This window comes from Panthera tigris, chromosome A1 (genome assembly GCF_018350195.1).
Source record: "Panthera tigris isolate Pti1 chromosome A1, P.tigris_Pti1_mat1.1, whole genome shotgun sequence".
NCBI classification, from domain to species: Eukaryota; Metazoa; Chordata; class Mammalia; order Carnivora; family Felidae; genus Panthera; species Panthera tigris.
This window is the reverse complement of record NC_056660.1, coordinates 185,753,528-185,775,482: the sequence shown is the minus strand read 5'-3', so window position 1 is coordinate 185,775,482 and position 21,955 is coordinate 185,753,528. Positions and strand designations below refer to the sequence as shown.

At 33.6% G+C, this 21,955-nt stretch overlaps 1 protein-coding gene and 1 non-coding gene across 6 annotated transcripts in view; both read right to left on the bottom strand.

Annotated features, from left to right (window-relative positions):
* Positions 1–21,955, bottom strand: part of GABRB2 (gamma-aminobutyric acid type A receptor subunit beta2) — a 233,376-nt gene that overhangs the window by 180,765 nt on the left and 30,656 nt on the right. The gene's annotated exons all lie outside the window — the stretch shown is intronic.
* TRNAQ-UUG lies at positions 21,220–21,304 on the bottom strand. Its single transcript has one exon. It is a non-coding gene; the product is annotated as a tRNA-Gln (tRNA).

Genomic DNA, 21,955 nt, shown 5'->3' with positions numbered 1-21,955 from the left:
AAAGGAAGTGGTGAGTTAGGTAGGGTGACTCCCTGTAACGTAGATGCAAAAATAGATTAAACTAAATTTGTGTTCCCAATAGAAAAAACAGTGTGGTATGTTTATGAATTCTATCTGATTACAGGCCCGTGTTTCAAGCTTGCTTATTAACAATCTATCTCTTCACTACAAGACCTCAGAAGACATGTCACTAGTACTTTAGAACTTTAAAAAAGAGAAGTTTGATTATTCTTAAAATTTTTAAATATTTTATTTTTGAGAGGGGGTGGGGGACCAGAGAGACAGGGGGAGAGAGGATCCCAAGCAGCTCTACACGAGGTCTCCAACTCACCTTGAGACCATCATCTGAAGCCAAAATCAAGAGTTGGATGTCTACCCAATTGAGCCACACAAGTGCCCCTGATTATTCTTAAATTTAACATCAGGTAGCTAGATTCAACATCTTTCATCATACCTATAATCCAGGCAGAGGGTCTTAATTTATTAAATAAAAACATTAGCCCCAAGGTGCTATCATTAGATGTTATTGTTACTATTTCTCTGTCTCTTCCTCTGTATAGCATGTTGATCCTACCTTGTAAATATCTATACAACTGATCCCTTCTCCTCATTCTAGTCTCTACCCCTAAACGTTCATGCACTCCTTGGATTAATGCAAGGAGCTCCTAAAAGATATTCCTGTTACTCAGCCCATTTGCCTGCAATTCACACATGTTCCACATGACTATCAGGGTCTATAATTTTGCATTTATTTTTTATTTCTTTTCTTTTTTCCTTTTTTAGAGTTTGTTCATTTTTTTAAATTAAAAAGTAACAAATACTTGTAATATATTCAAACAAAATATAAAATGTGAAAAGTAAATGTTCTTTCCTCATCATTTTACACCCACACCCTAAAGGTAGCCATTACAAACAGTCTGGTATAGGTCTAATGGGCTCATTCTAGTTATGTTTATATCCAATGGGCATTTTCAGTTATGATACAACCCAGACATTTTTCAAGTAAGTATAAGTAAATCTACTTTATTATTTTGATTTCTACTTACTGTTTTATCTTACAGGTTTACAAAAATTGATACATTCATTTCCTCATTTAGGTACTCTTACATTGCTTTCTTTTTTTTTTTTTTTTTAAACGTTTATTTATTTTTGAGACAGAGAGAGACAGAGCATGAACGGGGAAGGGTCAGAAGGAGAGGAAGACACAGAAGCAGGCTCCAGGCTCTGAGCTGTCAGCACAGAGCCTGACGCGGGGCTCAAACTCACAGGCCGCGAGAGCCAAAGTCGGACGCTTAACCGACTGAGCCACCCAGGCGCCCCTAGATACTCTTACATTGCTTTCAATGTTTGTTTGTTCTATTACAAACAATGCTGAAACAAATATGATTGCAAACATATATATCTGAACCAGTGCAAGCATTTTTCAATTATAAATTCTTAAAAGAAAGTTAGCTGCATCCAGTAACATATATAAAGCAAAATAAAGCTGCCTCAAGCTGCATTTTTTTTTTTAATTTTTAACATTTATTTATTTTCGAGACAGAGAGAGACAGAGCATGAACGGGGGAGGGGCAGAGAGAGAGGGAGACACAGAATTGGAACCAGGCTCCAGGCTCTGAGCCATCAGCCCAGAGCCTGACGCAGGGCTCGAACTCACGGACCGTGAGATCGTGACCTGAGTTGAAGCCGGACGCTTAACCGAACTGAGCCACCCAGGCGCCCCAAGCTGCATTTTTTTTTTTGATAGATATTGTCAAATAGCCAGCAACAATGTCTTGAATTATTGAGAGTACTAATGATATTTTAACATCTTTCAAAAACAAGATGGTATCTCTTTCTTATTTTATCATTTCTCCAATTATTACTGAGGCTAAGGAATATTTCACATATTAATCTATCATTAATGTCTCTTCTCATTTTTGTATTTTTCTTATTGATACAAATGAGATGCTTACATATTATAGATAATAATACTCTGTTCTAAGTGCTTTTCCTTCTCTTGATTCTGGAAAATAAGAAGAGAAAAAGCTTTTTTATTAACGCCATGTTTTATCATATAGCCATTAATCATTTTAGGTATTTCATCTTCTCCCCATTGATTTAAAATGTCACCTTTTCATATACTAACTTCCGTTGATCTATTTAATCCACAAATTTACCCTTTGAGATGAAGGATTCTCCTTCTGTCTTAAAAAATTGAGATTTTGATAAAAATTCTATTGCATTTCCAGATCAATTTCAGAGGACTGAGGTATTTATAACATTAATTATGTGTGTTTATAAAATTATTCAAATTCAGATTTTTTCTTCCTTGTAATGTTCAGAGTTACTGGAATATTGTGCATTTCCAAATCTGAAATGCCCCATGGTATCTTGGTTTCTTTTAAAATCCTATTTAAAGAAAAAATCAAATCAGTAAAAGAACATCTCATACTTATTTATCATAATGCCTCTTCAAAAACAGAGACTATATTTCATTACTCAGCAACTCTATATGTATATAAAGAGTAGAAACTTAGAAAACTAGTGTATACGAAGTGCTCATCATAGGTTCTAGCTCCCGAACTCTATCATTCCCAGTAGTTTGGCCTTTACAATTTTAATTGGCTTACAAAATATACTATGCTTAAAGTGTTTGCTGTTATAAACTGTTGTTGTTTTTGCATTTAAAGCCAAAAATCTTGTTAAGTCACAAATTAATATCCAGCTATTCCTGAAGTTATAATACTCATGTTTTGAATACTTTAAATTTGGATTCAAAATGATTACTCTGTTTTGTGTGATTAAGTGTTAGATTGATTAAACACTGTTATTACGTGGAAAATGTTCTTAAATAAACTTTTCCTTGTATGCTTCTGAGAGTTATCTATTACAAATTATACTCATAGTGTTTGAATCCTGTAAGTTTGATAAATAATACAGAAAAAATCAATTATTATCCACAACAAAATGCTACAGAAAAAGGGCAAACTCATTCATATAGAATAATTTAAAGTAAATAAGTGGTTTAATGCCATCAGACTGCTTTCCTTTTCTGTTTCTGTTTTACTCACTTCAAAGAATTTTTTTTCACAGTTCATTCTCCTGTGGAAAAATTTGAAGATGGTTTCCCTGAATCACCCTGAATTTCCACTCTATCAAGGTACCCTTGAGAAATTAAATGTCAACATCTCAAAAGAGTAGATTCTATACTCCAGAGGCTGAATGGTACTCAAGACTCAATGATTAAAATTGTGGCCATAAATGGAAAATCCCTCTATTATTAGTGGAGTCTCAGCCATGCTAGTAGCTGAACCAGAAATTAAGTTAGGGACACAGTCCACAGGAAATGTGCCACTATAAAACAGAGGACAGAGTGAGACCTCCTTCAGAGTTGGCAGCACACAAGAAAGGGATTTCATAGTTCTATCCCCTATGTTTTCTGCAATGAATTGGAAAACTTAAAATAAATTGAAGCGTAACACCTTCCAGTCAGAGAAGGACAGATGTCATGTTTTCATTCATATGTGGATCTTGAGAAACTTAACAGAAGACCATGGGGAAAGGGAAAGGAAAAAAATAGTTACAAACAGAGAGGGAGGGAGGCAAACCACAAGAGACTCTTAAATACAGAGAACAAACTGAGGGTGGATGGGGGGTTGGGGAAAGGGGAAAGTGGGTGATGGGCACTGAGGAGGGCACTTGTTGGGATGAGCACTGGGTGTTGTGTGGAAGCCAATTTGACAATAAATTATATTCATAAAAAATACATAAATAAACTTTAAAAAATAAAAACTAAATAATAAATTGAAGCAGATAAGCTGTACATGCCTCCTTTGATCCACTACTGCAAACCTTCACATTAGACTTTCTGAAACCAAGTAGGTCTTCTCACATTTCAATTATTAAGTGAACACTGTAAATGGTGCTACAAGTGACACTGGAAAAGAGAGGTGATAAGGAGGGCTATTAGCATTGATGACAAGCACATACCACTCTTCCCTTCCGGAGACTGATAGGCCATTGACAACATGCCATCAAACTGCCTTAATAAGGCAGCGTGGGCACAGCAGAAAGATTCAGAGAATCCCTGATTATTTTCCTTACAAGCCATGTAATTTGACATTGGACAAGTTATGTAACCTCTCTGATTCTTTTTTTCCTACCTATAAATTAGTGACCGAAATACCTCTGTTAGAGGATTTATGGAAGGATTAAGTAAATTAATCATTCAAAATTTCCAAACAAGTATAAGTTACATAGTGATTGCTCATTACATATTAATTTTCCAATTTATTTTGTACCCAGATAAGATTATTATCCTCAAAATGGAAAGGGATTTCTTTTTCTTATAAAAATAATCTATAGCAGTTGCAGAAAAACTAGAAAACACAATAAGGAATAAAGGAGAAAATAATCAACCATAACCCACCACCTAGAAATAGCCACTATTAAAAGACTGTCATATAAACTTCCAGAAAAAAATATAAATATAAACACTTATATGACCATATTATACATGCTATTTTTTTACTCACTTTTCAATATGTCTATATCTTAAATATCTTCTACATCATAATTTCAGTGTCTACAGAGAACTCCCCTCAAATTTAAATACCACCTCTCTTATTAATGTATGTTTTTAAAATCTGTATGATTTTTTTAATAAAACTGATAAATTTGTAAGGACATTCTTAACTATTGTATTTTTATACATTTGGCAAAATATTTTCTTAGGGAATAGTTTAGATTTATTATTATTATTTGATATAACTACTACATAATAAATGCTATTTTCTCCATAAGACTCATGACTCCTCAGGTGCCTTTAGGCCCTTTTTCCATTCAAAAGGTAAATAACCTAATAATGTCCAACATTTGAGGGGAGATTCCCCCTAAGACAGAAGTTCTTAATCTTATCTCTGGCATGCTTAGAAACTGAGCTCAAAGTTATTGAATCTCTCAAGATGAGTTGTAATTCAATGAGCCTCTGTATTATGCTTTAGATTAAAAAAAAAATGCTTCAAGCTCAAAAATGATTTTCAATAGATTACTTCTTTAAGAACAGAAGACAGCAGAGAATCTTAGCAATAATTCACTCAGCATCTGGCAAACCTCTCCCAATCCTTGATCTTTGAGTCATGCTAGAGTACTAAATCTGAAGGACACAGCTCTAGGTGAGGTAATGATCGTTAGCACTGCCCAGGTAGAAAGCACCACTGAGTCCTGAGGCATTAAGATTGCTGAAGTGTTACATCTAATAGGCAGAATCTAATGTGAACTCAACATGGCATAATCACATGATTCCACTGGAACTCAAGTTTAAATGTACTGTCTTCTTTTTTGAACAATAACTAGAATTTCCCAGTGAGCCTGGGTGCAAGACCGCCAGGCTGTGATGGTGACAGGACCCATAAAGCCTGGTTTATGCAACAGTATAATCAAGACAGTAATACCAACACGGCATTCTCTTTACAAAATCTCTTTGTCTCCTGACAGCTCAATTTCTTCTACCCATCAAATAAACTGACTTTTGTTACTACCTTTCAAGTTACTTGATAGAGATCACTTATTTTATTCCCTCTACAATGGACTGCTAGTCTGTCCTTAAAGTGAGCATGGGTCAGGAAACCTCCAGTAATTCTGCCTCTGTTCTTGGAGTGCAGGTATCCCTTGCCTATATTGCTTTACTTGGGTCTCTTGGTAAAATTCAAGATGATTTAAAGATTTCCTGACTGCAATATGAGATATTGGAATGTTTATATGTGGAATATTTAGAGATGTTTCACAAAGAAACATTTGGAAATAATAATCAACTTTTGGAAATAAAGCGGGTAAACATAGCTTCAACCCTAATTTTCTTTGAGAAGTTACTGCAAAGTGGTACAGTCATGAAAATACTACTTTATTGCATATGGGGAATACTAATTTAACTATGAAATTTAGAAGGCTTTGCATGGATCTTTGAGCACGTTTTCATCATGAGTCAGACCAAAAGGATACAAATATAGAAAAAGAAGACTGAAATGGATGCCTTAAAATACATCACAATTGATCCCGTTAAATATTCACATAGCAAAGAGTGTGTATTACATAAGTATATTAAGTTAACTCTATTTGGTGTCAGGGATTCTCCCTGGTATCCTTGAAGAATCATTGTTCTTCCTTTAATAAATATAATTAAAGAAATAATTAAAATTATTTAGTTGAATATCATTTGTTAGCCATACGTAAATAGTACCAATGCTACTGCATTTAAAAAATTAAAATTAAGATGAAAAAAAATCATGTTCCTGTATTTTTATCAGCTCTGATACCCTGGAGTTACAATAGATTTTCACTGAAAAAGTATTAAATTCCACTCACCAAATCAAAGACAGTAATCTATTAGTGTCTTCTTGTAGGCACCCTATTTTCAAAGTTTATGCATTAAGCTTCCTCCAATAATACCTTATCAATTACTATATTTCAAAAATAATTCAAATATTATTCAAAAACTATTCAAATTATTCAAAAATAATATTTAAGAATAATTTCAAAAATAAAGAATTAAGTATCAGTTCTCTTATTTGAGAGAGAAAGCATGCACTACTTCCTGAGGCCCACACTACCAGCAATAAAAGGTGGCCAAACGTGAGAACAAAATCTCATACTGAAAACAGGAAAAAGATTAGCATTTTTTTTTCTTTCTGAAACTGAATTATGTTAGGAGCCTACAAAGTATGCGGCATTTCTTCAGCTGTAAAATAAGGGAAATAAACTAGAATGCTTAATCTTCTATGGGCCCTTCTAAGCATTGAAATTTCATGGCCAATATTTAAGAGTTCAAGATTTCAACGGATAGTTGAGATTAGTAAAATACATGGAATTCAACTATCTCTAAATAATGGAATTATCAGTCCCCCTGCCCCAGCATTGCCAATACCATGCCTTTTAATTGCTACTATGGAGCATCAATCAACTAGACAAATATTAAAATATAACAAACATATTTTTTCTACTAATATGAGAACCACCGAAGGAATATTTTCAATCCATTTATCACAATGATCACTGGATAGGTGGGATAAAAGCAAAGCGTAAATAGGCCAAGTATTTTGTCTTCCTTCTAGGGTGGGAGAGAGGGAAGTAATACAAGCCATAAAGAACATGAAAGCTAACTAATTGCTTTGCTTAACGCTACTGAATGTTTTAAAATAAACTACTATATCCTATAGGTCTTCATACTGTATGATGAAGAAAACCGATTTCATGGTTCAAATCCTAAGCCTTCTAGCTAAGGCGGCAATGAAAAAAAGAAATCATTTGTAAACAATAAAACAAGGTAAGTGGTGCAAATCCACAAGCTGAAAGACCTGGGAATCTTGTGGATGCAAAATTGCAGATTTATAAAATTTAAATATATAAGTTCTCACAAGATTCGTTTCCTAGGATGGGTTTTATCACTCTGAGGATAATGCTGTTGAGTCTGCTACAGAAGCAAGCAGTAGGCAGATTTGGGACTAAATATCCAAGCTACTACTTACTGTCTATCTTTAAGTAAACTAAGTATCTTTCTGGGACTCAGTTTCTGTTTTCTGTGTATTTGGTTGGTTCCTTCTCACTAACACCCCCCCCCCCAATATATAAAACAAAGTGGCTAGAATAAATGATCTTGAAGATAATGTGAAGTAATGGAAAGAACATGGATTTAGGGATCTGGTAAATGGGGCTCCATTTGTAAAATGGATATCCTAGGATTGTTGTGAGGATTATTCGATTAATGTTTATAAAGAGACTATTATTTTGGGTAATCTTTAAACGGCAGTTATTTAAAGGACTTTTGCTTTCCTTGTTTTTTGTTGCTGTTGCTGTTGCTGTTGTCCTTGATTTGTTTTCCCCTCCCTTCTCTTACTTTATAACCCTTTTTTGAATCATATGAAACTATTAGCATGGATCTCCCTTAAGCCTTCAATAACTATAGACTCATATTGTGAAAGTAAAAATCCATTTAATTCAAAGGGAATTACTGACCAGTGATTTCTACTTCAGGCTTTATGTCATTTAAAAATGTCTCCAAACATATCAGGCAAGATAATACACTTTCTCCAAATCTTGTAATCACAAATTACTATTTTTAACCAAGTTTTTCCAGATATATTTATTTTAAAATAGGCATGTATCATCCAGTACATGGAATGTTTTAAATAATAAATAAGTTTTCATTGCTTAGTGAAACCCCTTAAAAGTTCTTGAATAGAGAGGGGCACCTGGGTGGCTCAGTCGGTTATGTGGCCAACTCTTGGTTCTGGCTCAGGTCATGATCTCACAGTTCATGGGTTTGAGCCCCGCATAGGGCTCTACACTGAAGGTGTGGGGCCTGCTTGTCATTCTCTCTCTTCTCTCTCTCTCTGCCCCTCCCCTGCTTGCACTGTTTCCGTCTTTCTCAAAATAAGTAAATAAACTTAAAAAAAATAAAAATTGCTTCAATTAAAAAAAAACTTCTTGAATAAGTGGTCCTGTGAAAATATACACTGAAAGCTCATTAACAAACTTATAAAACTATCCTGAAATCAAGAAGAAAACAAAAAACTATGCCCATGTACGAGATTTACTTTCCAGAAGAAATCTAAGTTTCTTTTAAAAAATCTTTTTTGTGCCAAGTATTTATCACTTAAAAAAAAAAAAACGTGCTGAGTAGTATTTGAAGAATGAGAAAATAATGTGCCTTTAGCAAGGCGGAATTAATTACCTTTCAACCACAGAATTTTAAACAGACAGTTCAGTTTTTCCATTATCCATCTTAAATCACAGTAGCCTTTTGAGTGCTTCATTTTAAAAAATATTTGACTGTTCCACTTCCCTTTTGACAATTTAAAAGACAGTGACCTAATTATGCTTTTATTTTTCAATGTTAATGACTCAGTTTTAGAGACCTACCAGCTGAAGTGTTCTGTCTTAAGTTACTGCTATACTTATTCATTATTACACAGACATCTAGAGTATTCTCCAAAAATAATCTAGTAAAATTTACTTGACATTGATCCTGATTTTCCTGTAGGTATTCTGTGCATGTATCTGTATCCAAATCTGAATATTTATCTATTTCTTCTTCTCTAACAACTAAAAAGAAAGCTGGAGTGACATGCTAAATAAATGAAATGTATAAAACATCTTAATTAAATATTATGTTACTATTAAACTTATTTTATATGCACACATAAAATACATATAGAATATATAATGTGATTATATATAATTACAATTACTCTTATAATTATTGCATAATTATTCTTATGCATAAACATGTTTCCATACTTAATATAAAATATTTTATATCTTAAATAATTTATAAAATTACTTATATTTCTGTTGTGTTATGAAAACCTAAGGGTAACCTCATTGTATTGATGGAGAAAATACAACCTAAATAATATAAAATGGAGAAAAAAATAAAGTCATATTTTGGTACAATAAACTTCACTACAGAATTACATATACTTCAATGCAAATGATTACAAACAAAAGTGTGTCGTTTAAAATGTCAGTATTTTCATTATTTAATAAAGCCACCATAAAAGAGACAAGTTGCTTATTAAAATAGATATGAAATGCATACATGTGTGTCCAAATGAACTGAATGTTCTACAAGTCAAAAGCTATCTTGGATAAGCAACATGAGATTAAAACCTATTTCTAACTTTGGTTCTGGTTATGAAGACTAAAAGACATTAGACTTATATTTCCATATCTCATGTCCCTCCTCCTTTTAGTGCCTACTGTAAACAAATACAAAACCAGATAAAAAATATATATCAACCGTGTCAACTGTATTCAAGTACTGAACATAATGCAGCACAGGGCCGTTATCCTTGGAGGAAAGGAAACACAGGAAGTGAGGTTCACAAGGACCACAACCTTGAACCTGGAAGCACTGTTCAAAGCACAGCAGAAGGACATATATCCTAAATAGGTAGCCTGGTAAGTAGAAGAAATGGATACCAAGATTTGGGGCTGGTGAAGCAGCTGGAATCTGTGGGGCAAGGTAGTAACTAAGCAGAATACTGGAGAGGAGAGACTGCAAGAGAAGAAACTCCAGCAATCCCCATAGGAGCTTTCCAGTGAGTGTTGGCCAAATGCTACACAGTGCAAGAATAAAGCTAAAAACTCTGTAAGGCCTTGAAAAAAATAACTTCTGGGGATCTGTGATTCTGTGAGTTGAATGAGAATTCTATGGCTCACACAGTTATTGTAGACACTGGACTTCCAACAAGTGAGAGAACAAAGACTTCAAAGAAACAGTCTGGTCATTGTCGAGACTCAAAGAGGCCACTTCCTAGGAGTCAGGTTACTGTAGCTAAAAAAAAAAAAAAAAAAAAAAAAAAAAGGAAAGAAAGAAAGAAAAAAAGAAAGAAAAGTAACAACCTACACCTACACTCAACAACTTTAAAATGTGGAAAACACCAAACCATTGATAATGTAGCATTAAAAAAGTTCAGCATACATTGAAAAATTACTAGACTAAAAGATAAAATGTAACTCATCAATAAGAGAGAAAACTGTCAATAAAAGAAGACCAAGGGCAGTTTTTAGTTATTGCTGTTGTTGTTGTAGTTGTTTGGTGGGGGGAGTATTTCAGTATTCTTAGACAAGGACATTAATAAAAAGCTTTTATAAATATTTTCGTGGATTCAAAGATAAAGCTGTGTATAATAAGGAAACAGATGGGAAGTCTCAGCAGAGGTATAGAAACTGTTTTTTAAAAATCAAATAAAGATCAAAGAATTTAAAAAGAGAAGGAAAAAATGTAACTAAAAATCTTCAATAAGTCCAAAATGTGACAAGAAAGAATGAAAAATGAACAAAAAAGCAAATGGAACAAATGGAATAGAAACAGCAGTATAGTTTATTTGACCTCTAAAATATTTCAGTAGGTATATTAAATGAAGATATAAATGGAGTAGACTCTTTATAAGATATACTATCAAACTGGATAAGAAAAAAAATCTATTATATGCTGTCCATGAGAGATAGATTTTAAATATGAAGATCCAGAAAGGTACAAAAAATGAAATACAAATATATATTTATATATGTATTCACATATACATAAGTATTTATATATGTATTCACATATAAATATATATTTATATACATTCATATATATATATATATATATATATATATATATGAATGTACAAACACACATAATTCTAATACTAATCATATGAAGCCAAGAGTGGAAATATTAAAAACTAGCAAATAAGACTTCTATACAAGAATCATGACTATCAAGAGGAAATGTCACAATAAAAGCATCAATTTATCAAAAGACACAACATGAAATGCATATACATCCCATTAGAGAGTTTCAAAAACATGAAGCAAAAACTGATGATCTAAAGGGAGAAACAGACTGATCCCGTAACTATGGTTGGAAATTTTAACAACTATCTTTCAGTACTTGATGGATAAAGTAGACCAAAAAAATTAATATTTATAGAACAATACACCTGTATAGAAGAAAATACATAATTTTCTAGTGCACAAGGAATATTCACTAAGATAAACCATATGCCAGGACATTCAATAGGTCAAACATTTATAAGGACTGAGGCCAGGTATATAATATGTTCTCTGACAATGTTACAATCAATTTAGATTTCAAGAACAATGACAACAAAGAACTCACACAATATTTAGAAGTTTAACAAAATACTTTTAAGTAACTCATGAATGACTTAATCACAAAGAATATTAAAATATTTTGAACTGAATAACAAAAACATAACATTTCAAAATTTGTGGGATGCTGCCAAAACAGTGTTATAGAGAAATTGATAGCTTTTATATGCTTGCATTTAAAAAGAAGAAAAGTTAAATTTAGTAATCTAAGGTTTGCCATAAGACATTATAAAAACAAGTACAAATCAAGCACAAAGTGGAAAGAAGGAATTAATAAATACAAGAGAAAAAGTAATTAGACCAAAAGCAACTCTTTAAAATATCAATTAAATTGATAAACTTTTCATCACATTAATAAGGGGAGAGAGAGAAAAAAGAGAAAGAGAGAATACAAACCAATATCCAAAATGCAAAAGGTAGTATCAGTACAAAGCCTCAAGGCATTAAAATAAAAAAAAATGAAATATGATGAACAACTTTATGTGTACACATTTTCCAAATTAGATTAATGGGGACAAATTCATTGACAGAGACAACTCACAAAAAAATAGTAAATATAAATTGCCCAAAAACCATAATATAAAAACAACTCATAATGAAAATTTTTGAATAACCACAGATGGCTTCACTAGTGAGTGCTGTTAAATTTAAAGAAGAAATATTACTCATTTTACATAAACAGGAGCACCTGGGTGGTTCAGTCAGTTAAGCCTACAATTTCGACTCAGGTCATGATCTCATGGTTCACAGGATGGAGCCTAGGGTCAGTCTCTGCTGACAGTGGGAACCTGCTTGGAATTCTCTCTCTCCCTCTCTCTCTGCCCCAACCCACTCATGTGCACATGCTCTCTCTCTTTCTCTCTCTCAAAATAATAATTTTTAAAAAAACTAATTTTACATAAACATCTTCAAAAAAATGATGAAGAGTCAACATTCCCATATCTTGTCCTGAAGCCAACATAACCCTGATACTAAAACAAGAAAAGAGTATTACAAGAAAATTATATACCTATTTTCCACCCTACATGAACACAGACACCAAAAAAAAAATACCAAATAAAATCTAGTAATAAATTAAGAGTATAATACAGCTGATCAGATTGAGTTTATCTTAGGCATACCAACATGCTTTAATTTTTTCAAATAAATCAATATATTTATCCTACTCATTAACATGATATAAAAGAAAAATAGTATGAACATATTATTAAGTTCAGAAAAGTATGTGGCAAAATTCTATACTCATTTGTGATTATTTTTAAATCCACAGCTGTTAGAAATAGAATGGAACATCCTTATTCCAATAAAAACATCACTGAATAATTTGCAGATAATATCATACTTAATATTAAGAAACCTGTTTATTTCCTCCTAAGATCAGAACCAAAGATAGTTTCCCTGCTATCATTACTTCTACTTGCATTCAATAATTTATTGGAAATCAAAACCACTGTAATAAGTAAGTAAATTAAATAAGATCATAAAGATTAGAAAGGAAGACATAAAACTGTCTCTTTCCATAGATGAGATGATTATGTACATAGAAAATCCTAAGGAAACTACAAACAAAAGTGCTAGGATTACTAAGGAATTTAGGAAGATCACAGTATGTAAGGTTAACAGTAGTGCAACTGGAATATAAATTAATTCATGTCATTTATAAAAACATCAAAACCACAAAATACTTAGGAAACATTTTAACAAATTGTGTACAATACCTCCACACAAACATTAATGAGATAAATTAGAGAAGACCTAAATAAAGGGAAAAATGTATCATGCTCATGGATTGGGGGAAAAAACACTGTTAAGGTATTAACTTTCCCCAAATTGATCTATAAATTCAATGCAATCAAAATAAATCAGCAGGTATTGTTTTCAAAATTAATTGCTTATTTCACAATTTACATAAACCTACAAAGAATGCAGAATAACCACAATTAAGGAAAAGAAAAATCAAGTTGGGAGGACTTAACATCACCTGATTTTGAGTCTTATTCTGAAATTTATATTTACTATTTCGTGCACCATCTTTGTGAGTTGTCTCTGTCAATGAATTTGTCCCCCCTTCACCTAATTTGGAAAGTATGTACACATAAAGTTGTTCATCATATTTCATAGTCTTACTCAGCAAACCACTGTCCATAGGCTGGACAGTGTTTTTGTAAATAAAATTTTAGTGAAACATAGCCACAGCAATTTACTTGCATATTATCTATGCTACAACAGAGCTAAGTAATTTTAAGAGAGATCTTACACCCTGCAAATTTAAAATACTATTTTCTCCTTTAAGGAAAAGTTTATCTACCCCTGATCTAAAGCTACAGTAATCAAAATGGTGGTATCGACATAAGAGACGAACAGAGTAATGAAAGAGACTAGAATATAGCAACAGACTCATACTTGCATACTTTAATTTTTGACAATGGCAACAAAGCAATACAATGAAAAAAGGTCAATCTTTGGAATGGGCAATGTTGGTAAACTAATAATCCATAAAAAAAGAAGTTTGATTTCTTATCTCAACCCATAGAGAAAAATTAACTCAAGTTGGATCATAGACCTAACACAAAAGCAAGAACTACAAACCTTCTAAAAAATACACAGGAGAATATAATTTTTTTAATTATTTATTTATTTAAATTCAAGTTAGTTAACATACAGTGTAGTACTGGTTTCAGGAGTAGAATCCAGTGATTCATCACTCAACATGTAACACCCAGTGCGCTTATCCCAACAAGTGCTCTCCTTAATGCCCATCACCCATTTAGCCCAGCTCCCCACTTACCTCCCCTCCAGCAATCCTCAGTTTGTTCTTTATATTTAAGAGTCTCTAATGTTTTGCCTCCTACATGTATATGTGTGTGTGTACCTCTTCTTTATCCATTCAACAGTCAATGGATATTTAGACTCATAATCTGGCTAGTGTTGACAGTACTACTATAAACATTGGGGTTCATGTGCCCTTTTGAATCAGCATTTTTGTGTCGTTTAGATAACTGCTAGAACTTGAATTCAGCAAATACATGAATTCAGCAAAGTCCAAGGATATAAAATCACATACAGAAATTGGATGCATTTCTATACACCGATAATGAAGCAGCAGAAAAAGAAATCAAGGAATCAATCCTATTTACAATTGCACCAAAAATAATAAGATACCTAGGAATAAACCCAACCAAACAGGTAAAAGATCTGTAAGCCGAAAACTATAGAAAGCTTATGACAGAAATTGAAGAAGACCCAAAGAAATGGAAAAATATTCCATGCTCATGGATTGGAAGAACAAATATTGTTGAAATGTCTATACTACATAAAGGCAATCTATACGTTTAATGCAATCTCTATCAAAATAATGCCAGCATTCTTCATAGAGATAGAAAAAACGATCTGAAAATTTGTATAGAATCAGAAAAGACCCTGAATGGCCAAAGTAACATTGAAAAAGAAATCCAAAGCTGGAAACATCACAATTCCAGACTTCAAGCTGTTAAATTTGTAATCATCAGGACAGTATGGTACTGGCACAAAAACGGACACATAGATCAGTGGAACAGAATAGAAAACCCAGAAATGGACCCACAAATGCATGACCAACTAATCTTTGACAAAGCAGGAAAGAATATCTAATGGACAAAAAGACAGTCTTCAAAAAATGGAATTGGGAAAACTGGACAGCAACATGCAGAAGAATGAAACCGTGTATACCATACACAAAAATAAATTCAAAATGAATGAAAGGCAGGAAACCATCAAAATCCTAGGGGAAAAAACAGGCAGTAAACTCTTTGACCTCAGCCACAGCAACTTCTTACATGTCTCCAGAGGCAAAGGAAGCAAATGCAAAAATGAACTATTGGGACCTCATCAAGATAAAAAGATTCTGCACAGCAAAAGAAACATCACAACTAAAAGGCAACCAACAAAATGGGAGAAGATATTTACAAACGACAGATAAAAGGTCAGTATCCAAAATCTAAAAAGAACTTATCAAACACTCAAAAAACAAATAATCCAGTGAAGGAGTGGGCAGAAGACATGAATGGACACTTTTCCAAAGAAGACATCCAGATGGCTAACAGACACATAAAAAGATGTTCAACATCACTCATCATCAGGGAAATACAAATCAAAACCACAATGAAATACCACCTCATACATGTCAGAATGGCTAACATGAACAACTCAGGAAACAAAGATGTTGGCAAGGATACAGAGAAAGAGGAGCACTTTTGCAGCATTGTTGGTGGGAATGCAAACTGGTGCAGCCACTCTGGAAAACCCTATGGACGTTCCTCAACAAATTAAATATAGATCAACCCTACCACCCAGCATTTGCATTATTATGTATTTATCCAAAGGATACAAAAATGCTGACATGAAGGAGAGTATCTCTTTAACCTCTGGATACTCAGAGATTTTTTGGATAGGGCACAGAAAGCATAAACTAGGTAAGAAAACATTGATAAATTGAATTCCATAGAAGACTTTAAAGGTTCTGCTCATCAAAAAACTGTTAAACTCAAACTGAGGCCTATTCTAAAAAATAAATGCCTGGACTTTTAAAAATTTTTGAAGTGGTAGAAGACAGGACTGGCCCAGGAAACTGTCACAGATTGGAGAAAAAAATGAAAACTAAATGCATATGGTACCCTGGATTGGATTCTGGACTGGAAAAGGAACATGAGTGGAAACACTAGGAAAATTTGAATAGTCTTTAGGTTATTTAATAGTATTGTACCAATTTTAATATCATAGTTTTGATAAATGTTATGTAAGATGTTAACAATAGAGAAAGCTAGGGGGAGGGTATTTGGGAACTCTCTGTACTATCTTTGCAACTCCTCTGTAAATCTAAAATTATTTTGAAATAAAATTACTGAGGGGAAAAAAGGTTGTTATGAAAATGAATAGGCAAACCACAGACCAGGAGAAAAAAACTATATATAGAGATAGAGACAGAGATAATAGAAATAGAGAGACTGAAAGATTGAGAGAGAGAGAAAGAGAGAGATAATCTTGTAAGGGACCCAGAATGTGTACATAAGTGCTACAACTCAATAATAAAATGACAAACAACCCAACTAAAAATGAACAAGATTAAAACAGACATTTTACAGAAGAAGATATGCAAACTGGCCAATAAGCATATGAAAGATTGCTCAACAGTATTAGTCATAGAGAAAATGCAAATTAAAGCCACAATGAGATACCACTACACCCCCACTAGAATGGCTAAATTTATAAAGAACAACACCAACGATTGGCAAGGATATACAGCAACCCAAATTTTCATACACTGCTGGTGGAAGTGTAAATTGAAATAACCACTTTGGAGAGAGTTGGGCAGTTTCTTATAAAGTTAAACATCTATCTACACAAGACCCACTAATCCAACTTAGTTCCCGGTACGCATACAAGAAATATGGAAACATACACATACAGAAAGATTTTAACAATATTCAAATACTGTTTTAAGATAAACGCTCTTTTAATACTAGCTATTAAATTAGGGGTGCCTGGGTGGCTCAGACGGTTGAGCATCCAACTCCTGGTTTTCGGCTCAGTTCATGAACTGGCAGTTTCAGGAGTTCGAGCCACACATTGGACTCTGCTGGCAGCATGGAGCCTGCTGAGGATTTTCTCTCTCTCTCCCTCTCTCTCTGCCCCTACCCCACTTGTGCTGTCTGTTGTCTCAAAATAAATAAATCAACTTTAAAAAAATACTAGCTATTAAATTAAAAATTTTATATTACCAAATGCCTATTCTGTGAGAGGCACTATGTTAAAATCTTTATAGATGCAAACTAACTCTCACAAAAACCTTAGGTAACTACATATGTTGTCTATTAATACATATATTCCACAAACATTCATTAAGAACCTATATTGTGCAAAGAATGTTCTAGGCACCAGAGACATACAAACTAGATGTCAAGTTCTTAGTTCTTTTAAAGCTTGCACTCTACACGGGGAGATAGCTGATGAAGACCAAACTAACATGGGTAACAATATTGTCCCATGTCCCATGTCCCCCATTTTACAGATAAGGCTTGAGAGACGGTGGCTGGGAACTGAATCCAATTTCTCTGACCCAAAATGCAGAATCCCTGACTATTGCAGGATCATGCCAAAAAGCATACCATACTCTTTATTCCTTAAGACAATACCCCTCCTTTCAAGTTGTCACTTTAGCAAGTAGAGGGACATTAAAACAAACTATAATAAGTAACTTTTAATTAAATTTATAATAAAGAAAATAAACTGCTCAGGTTTCTAAAGAGAAAATAAGACTGAGCCTATGGTTTCAATGAGGAGATAATTATGCAGAAACTTGAAAGATGTACTTAGTAGGTAAAAGAATAAATGCACAGTGTCTTGCCTGGACACCTATTCATAAAAAAATAAATGCACAGTGTCTTGCCTGGACACCTATTCATAACAGTGTAGACCAAATTATTCTCTTCTTAACTGGCTTCACACTTCATATTGACAATCATCTTTGTACATGACCATAGAATCACCAAGTTTTATGCTAATATCATAAAAATAAGGCATGGAAATCTGTAAACCACCATTGTATAAGTAAGGCAGAATTAACTGGCCAGAACCTAATTTCTTCTAAGCTATTCTCTTTGGAGAAGCTTTGTGGCTCCTTCCTAAACTAGCAATACTTAACTCCATTACAGGTAGCTATATAAAGAAATGAGGCAACACTACATAAATGGGGTTCTAGATCTGTCTTATTTCATTCACTCTGCATTAGTCTCAAAACAAAAGAAGCAAAATAAAGCATGTACAATTCACTCTTTGATTAAAGGGCATCAACAACCAATACAATATCAGATAAAAGCATATATTAAAAGGGATTAGCTGAGTGAACTTCAATGATTTCCATCCATTCCAATGATTTTCAGGATAAAACAGCTTTCCAGTAATATTTCTACACATGCTTTCTCATTTTGTACACTACCATCTAGCAATATCAATGTATATGTCCCTGAATATCACATTCAGTTTTATTGCTTTATAAATTCGGCATAGGCTGTTTCTTTTGCCTGAAAAGCCTTTATCCCATTTTTTTTTCATGAGGAAAATCAGCTTGGGCATCACATTCTCTAAAAAGTCTTCTCTGACGGGGTGCCTAGGTGGCTCAGTGGGTTAAGGGTCTAACACTTGATTTCAGCTCAGGTCATGATCTCATGGTTAGTGGGATTGAGCCCTGCATTATGCTTCATGCTGACAGCATGGGAACCTGCTTAGGATTCTCTCTCTGCCTTTCTCACTGCCTCTCTTCTGCTCATGCTTTCTCTCTCTAATAAATAAATATTAAAAACAAAGTCTTCTCTGACATCCTTAGAGAGTGAATCACTCTCTCCTTAGAATCAGTTCTATCTTAAACATTGATTACTGCAGTCACAGCACAGGATTGCATCATTTGTTTACATGTCTATCCTTTTGACTCTGCCTATTCCTCAATCCTCACTTCCTGTTATCGCCTTCCATGTGTCACAGTCAAGATATGACACCGAATACAGTATGCAAACAAAGGAAACAGGACAAACACTAACATTATGCAACCAGATCAGCTCTAATGGATGAATATAAAGCCCTCCTCTATACCCCACTGCCAAAGTCCTAGGAAGACTGTTATCACCTTTGCTTAGCCTTTTGCATTACTTCCTAATGACCTTCCAGCCTCTGGTTTTATTCCCTTTAATCCTGTCTTCACATTTTGACCGCCATGATCTTTCTTTCAAAGCTAATTTATTATTACTCCTTAAGATCTGGCTTGACTTTCACCTTCTCAGAAAATTCTTTTTTCACATAAATGAAAAGAATAAAATTTTCCCACTAATCTCTTTAAAAACTTTTATTTTATTACATAGTATTTGTGAATTTTAGTAACTTAAGCCTGGATTTCTATTCTAGCCTAGAGGATAATGTGGAGGGGGTTTTTTTCTTGCATATCTATCAGTGTATCCAAACAACCCAATGGTATGTCTACCACTTAGACTTCATTAAAAAAAAAAAAAAAAAAAAAGCATATGGAAAGAAGGCAACGAGAAAGAAAAATTCATTTTTATGACAATTTGAGTATTCTGAAGTTTTATTAGTCATCTTCCATTATACTTCTTTGGTCTTTTAAGGGTATATCCATAATTGTTAGAGGCTTGCAACCATATTCTTTCCAACCATAGTAGTCAGGATAAGAATAATCAGGTTATGGTAACAAGCATGATGCTATCAGTATTTTGACTGTGTGTAGACATACAGATACCTTACCATACCATAGTTAGCTTCACAGTAAAACAAAAGGGCTTGTCCACAATTATTGAGAAAGTAGCAACCTCACATTCATACTAAATATGTGAGTGATTATAGTGCTATTTCTCTGGAATAGATTTGGTCTGATGGCAGAGATTCTACATCAGAAAGGAAGGTAGAGGAAACTTAAAGACACAGATCAATATGTTTAGAAAATCTTGCTCTTTTCTTATATAAAATTATATATTGTATGAAATGATTTTATTTTACATACCAATTTCAGACTATAGAATACACAGTCTTTGGAAAAACTTTAAAAATACTCAGTATAAAAAATTGAAACATTCATAATCCTAACCATCTAGTTATGTATTACATAAGCTATTCTTACTAACCTACTAATTAAAACAAAACTGACAAACCAGCGATTACTTCAGTTAAAAAGAAAAGTGACAGATTCAAGCAAAGCCACAAATGCAAAATAACATTTTAGCATAAGAGATATACGCAAACACTATTTTTAGCATATGTTTTTTACATATTTATTTTGAAAAATTGATGCTTAACATCACCAAACAAAACAAATTAAATTTCAAACAGGATTTTATAGTAACATCCTAGGGTTTAGATAAATCTCTTCTAGTCTCATCTGTAACATGTATCCACAGATCTCTACTAAAACTATCAATGGAAAGAAATTGCAACAACAAAACAGTGGAAACGCTAAGTACAGTGAAGTTGGACATGACCTATACATTACCAAAATTTGGCTTCTTCATCATTTGATTGCTTTTTCAAAGACAAATTCATTTTAAAGTCACAATTTTGGCTCAATTTCATCTGGAGCAAGAAAGCAAATATTTTTCATATAGTTATACTCTTCCCATGCCAAAAATATTAGCCAAGAGTGATTTCATTCCAGAACTTTATAATCACAGTTCCCCACAGCACAGTGATGTGCTCATCACTGGACACTTTTGCTTAAACAGTTGCAAATGTGTTTGCTGATTATCTAACCAGAGTTTTGGAAACTCTTCCTTCAACTCTTCCCAAGGGTGGCTTCCTCTCATCCTTCACCACAAGCTTAAATGCAACTTCTTTAAAAGTCCCTCCATCCCTAATGTACTTTCCCATCAAACCTATCACATCCATATTCTGTTTATTCATGCACAGAATGTGTAATATTCTTTTTTTAATGTTTATTTATGTTTGAGAGAAAGAAAGAGACAGAAGTGAGCAGGGGAGGGGCAGAGAGAAAGGGAGACACAGAATCTGAGGCAGGCTCCCACCTCTGAGCTGTCAGCACAGAGCCCGATGCGGGGCTTGAACCCACAAATCGCGAGATCACGACCTGAGCCAAAGTCAGATGCTCAACCAACTGAGCCACCCAGGCACCCCCAGAATATGTAATATTCTTATTTGTATGTTCATTTTATTATTATCTCCTATAGAAGAAGCACATGAAATGAAAGATCTGGTCTGTTTCATTCATCTTTTTATCTCCTTAATACGAAATACTTACAGAAGAGTGTCCTAAAGTGAATGCTTAAAGAGTATTTGAATAAATAAATGAAAACAAGAAAGAGAAAGGAAATTCTCTTGCCTTCCCTTTATCATTAAAGTATATACATTTTTAATGGAGTCATTCTTACAAGTTATATTGCCCCCGAATGGTCCTCAGTGGGCATGAGAAATGATGTGCACTGATTATGAACTTTAACAGTAGAATAATGGCCTTTAAACAATTCTACAGTGCTGAGGTCTCCCAGATACCCCGGCTAAGATTGATGTCCACATACTACTCTGAATTCCAATTATCTCATACCTTAGCTTGAATTTTGAGCCAAACTTGTCTTCTTCATTTATAAGATGTGTGAGTTTAGAAGACTGTTTACTTTTTCCAATCTCTAGTTTCTTCACATTAAATATACCTTAGTCTCATAATTGTTAATTTCTTTTAATTAAGGAAATGTATATGATCTTAAAGCCTTACCAAAGCAAGTGCTCATTAAGGAGGAGCTCTAATAACTGTATTAGTCAGGGT